The sequence below is a fragment of the Schistocerca americana genome, chromosome 3 (genome assembly GCF_021461395.2).
Source record: "Schistocerca americana isolate TAMUIC-IGC-003095 chromosome 3, iqSchAmer2.1, whole genome shotgun sequence".
Taxonomy (NCBI): domain Eukaryota; kingdom Metazoa; phylum Arthropoda; class Insecta; order Orthoptera; family Acrididae; genus Schistocerca; species Schistocerca americana.
This window is the reverse complement of record NC_060121.1, coordinates 306352861-306356522: the sequence shown is the minus strand read 5'-3', so window position 1 is coordinate 306356522 and position 3662 is coordinate 306352861. Positions and strand designations below refer to the sequence as shown.

Below are 3662 nucleotides of genomic sequence, written 5' to 3'. Positions count from 1 at the left end.
TCAGTGATAGAATTCTGAGACAGTAATTAGTGTTCTGGATTTGAGGTCACACAATCAGCTGTGTGAATCAAGTAAATGCTAGTGTAGTTGACTGCAAAAGTAATGTTTTTGCAGAAGTAAAATCTTTCACAGTGCAACGGAAATATAACGAGTACGAAAGTGTAACAGTTTCATTAGTAATAGTAGTAGGTAGCTTCTTTGCTTTACTTGATTTCAGTGTTTTGTATGTGCTTTGTGTAGTTAGTATGTTTTGTGTGTGTGTCATTTTTGGGGGAAAATAGATTTTGTGTGTAATCGTGTCTTACCAGTCAGGATTAATACTAGTCGAAATGGTTAAGACACGCAAGTACAAACGGTTAGAGGGGGAAGATCAGGCTATGACACAGACGAAAATACAAGAGTTTCCACTGAGGAACCCACCCCCAATGACGGGTTCTCAACTTCCAAAACCGGAAGCTGAGCAACCTGAAACGGACAAAATATTAGGCATCGATCAAGATCAAGCTCGACTGAGCAAAGAAATCCACTCGATTACTGGCACAGGGAAGGAGGATGCTACTGCATCGACAGCAAATGTTGTACAAGTACCTGTACCAACGACCGATTTTCTAACGGTGCTCATGGCACAATTAGACATGAGAGACAAGCAACGGGAGCAGGCATTAATTAACCAAGTTAAGGACATTTTAGCGGAAGAACGTCTCGAATGTGAGGGAAAGGAAAGACAGGAACGCCTTGAACGCAGGGAACAGGAGCGTGATGCTCAGTTCCTGGCAAAAATGAATGAAATATTTGAACAACGTGACAGGGCGCTAGTGTCATATTTGTCACAGGAGATCGATGTAGTAAAGCAGCAAGTGGCTGACTTGGTAGACTAGAACAAAGACATTCCACAATAGCTAATGCAAATAGACGAACGCGTAGATCAATTAGACAAGGCGCATAGCGTCTTAGAAATTCAAGTGAAAGATGTTGTTAAAGCGGTGGATGAAATTTCAAACAATTTATATCAAAAGATCGATGACTGTGTCACACAGGCTGCAGCTAGATGTGGGCTCGAGGCAGGGTCATTGACCCCCGCGCCATTCAACAACATCATGAAGTTCGGAAATGTGCCGATAAATGTATGCCGAGTGGAAAAAGCTGACTGCGAGAAAGTGCAACCGTACTCGCCAGTCAATTTTTCAGGCGTTGTCGCCGCGAACGGAGAGGTAGCGCTACCAACTGCAGCGCAAGTAAAGCACGAGGAATCACTATTAAAATACAGACAGTTCCAGACAGCGTCTCCGGAAACAAGTGTATAACCCGGAACCATTCAATCCCCGTTCAGGTAACTTTAGAAAATATTTTGAAAGATACCTGGACAAAACCAGATACTGGGACGAACCCATACCCGCCAGGGACGTTCTAAGAATTTTGATGGGTAAACTGCCTATAACGATAAGAGAGAAACTCGTACACGTCCTTGACACGGACTTGGAGTTGTTTATGGCAACCATAGACTCCCTCGATTTAATGCACGAGGATGCCAGGCAGAGAGATCAGGGGAGTACAAACAACGAACAAGTGAACGGTAAAGGAAAAAACCAAACTGCCGGAACGTCCGGGTAACTTTACAGGATCCTGATGCGTTGAATCACAACAACTGTTGACTAACTGAAACCCTCAGCTGCTGCCAGGTTTTGTTGATATACCTCGATGTGGACAGATGAAAATGTGTGCCCCGCCCGGGACTCGAACCCGGGATCTCCTGCTTACGTGGCAGACGCTCTATCCATCTGAGCCACCGAGGACACAGATGAATAGCGCGACTGCAGGGACTTATCCCTTGCACGCCTCCCGTGAGACTCACATTCCCAGCTGTCCACAATTCTACATATGTAATTTACCTTATAGACATTTTCAGCTGTCCACATCGGCGTATATCAACAACACCTGTCAGCAACTGAGGGTTTCAGTTAGTCATCATTTATTCCAGGGAAAAGCTGCACGGTCAACAACAGTAATCTGTTCTTTCGAGAACAGTTACTGTCTTCCTATACACAACAACTGTGTTGTAAATCAAGACAGCAGCGAAACGGAGCCCGGTTGGGAATGGGAAAATGTTATCATTAAGCAACATATTGCATCAAAAGTAGCCGAATCTTCGTACCTCAGCCTGTCACAGCAATCTGATTTGAGCCAGGTGCTGAACCAATTTGTACAAGTGTTTTCAGAAAAACCGGGGATAATAAAAGAGTATGAGTTTGACATGCAAGTAAAACCTCACCAAACTTTCTGCCGTTCCTCCTATTCAATGCCGTGGTCGAAAAGACAAACCGTGGGGAGAGAAATTCAGAGAATGCTGCGGTGGCAAATAATAAAACCGTTTATATCCAGGGATACTCACGGGTTTAAGTCTAAAATGTGTAGTGTGTAAAAGTAGATGTAAGTTGTATGCCTAGTTAGTAAGATTTGCTTAATGTTTATTTGATTTTTTACTTGTGCTTCTTAGATATAGAGTAGTTGCTAAGTGTATTTATGAGTGAGTTGTGACAGAAGGAGAATACTGCACTGAAATAAGTGCCGTGACAGAAAAGAGATTAGCAAATGAATCTGCGTAAGAACGCTCTGCACAGGATAAACCTTGAAAAGGGAAGAAGCATTGTGCATGGTCATCGGACGCGCAAATTAACAGCGAATCACTGTACAAACGGGAGAATTCGCGTAGTAAAAAATTTCAAACAGAATAATATCGCTTAACTTCCAAACTGATTCCAGCTTGAAGGCGCTTGCAGGTACACCCGCGCGTAAGCAAGGCAGCTGCAAACGCAACAATGACAAAAGTTTCTGAATCAGTGTTGAATGAATAAATAATACACATCTCATAAAACCTACTGAACTCACGGGTCCAGTATGACCAACTGGTCAACACTTTTATAGGTGACAACGAGGTCAATCACTGAATACTAAGTGATAAACGGACCTAGAAGGAACTCTAATTGTACCATATCTATGTATATATATAATGTTAACGGGTAAAATGGAAAGCATATTTATTATGTAATTCTAGTAAAATGCTATAAACCATGTTCCAGTTTAAAAGTGACCATCCGAACGCTCAAATAGTGAAAAAACGGATGATCTGAACTACGAATTGGAACTACATAAAAGTGCGAACAGTTAACTGTGCAAGAACACAACATGTGTGACTGTGTTTAACAGTGGAAGACTGTCCTGAAAGTATAGTGAACAAAAGAATAAAAATTAATAGCTCAAATGGTGAGCCTCAAATGCTCGCAGTGGCTAACTACTTTTAATAAGCATTTTTTTCAGTAATTTGCGCTGCGAGAAGCTCATCTTCCTATGCAGCCTCTGGTCGGCCATTACGAGCCGAAGTATTAATTTATTTTTCGGTGTTAACAGTAACTGTAAATGCGAGAGATTTCGTTATAAGAACCTTTTAATTTGCAACAGATAATTAATTTACGTTAAAGTTCATGTTTTTAAACTATACAGATTCCATGAGTTCAGTAAGTTTTATCTTGGCCGCTCCACGGCAACGATCGAAATTCTCTCAAGCCTTGCTTTGCAGTCAATAAATAGAAATTAACAAAATTACATTCAATTCAGTTAACGGCAACTATATTTTAGTCATCACGTTCAAAATCTAAAGTTGGTAC

At 41.5% G+C, this 3662-nt stretch overlaps 1 non-coding gene across 1 annotated transcript; it reads right to left on the bottom strand.

Annotated features, from left to right (window-relative positions):
* Nucleotides 1–1719: 1719 nt before the first annotated feature.
* On the bottom strand, nt 1720–1793 carry Trnat-cgu. The gene has a single exon. It is a non-coding gene; the product is annotated as a tRNA-Thr (tRNA).
* Nucleotides 1794–3662: the final 1869 nt, after the last annotated feature.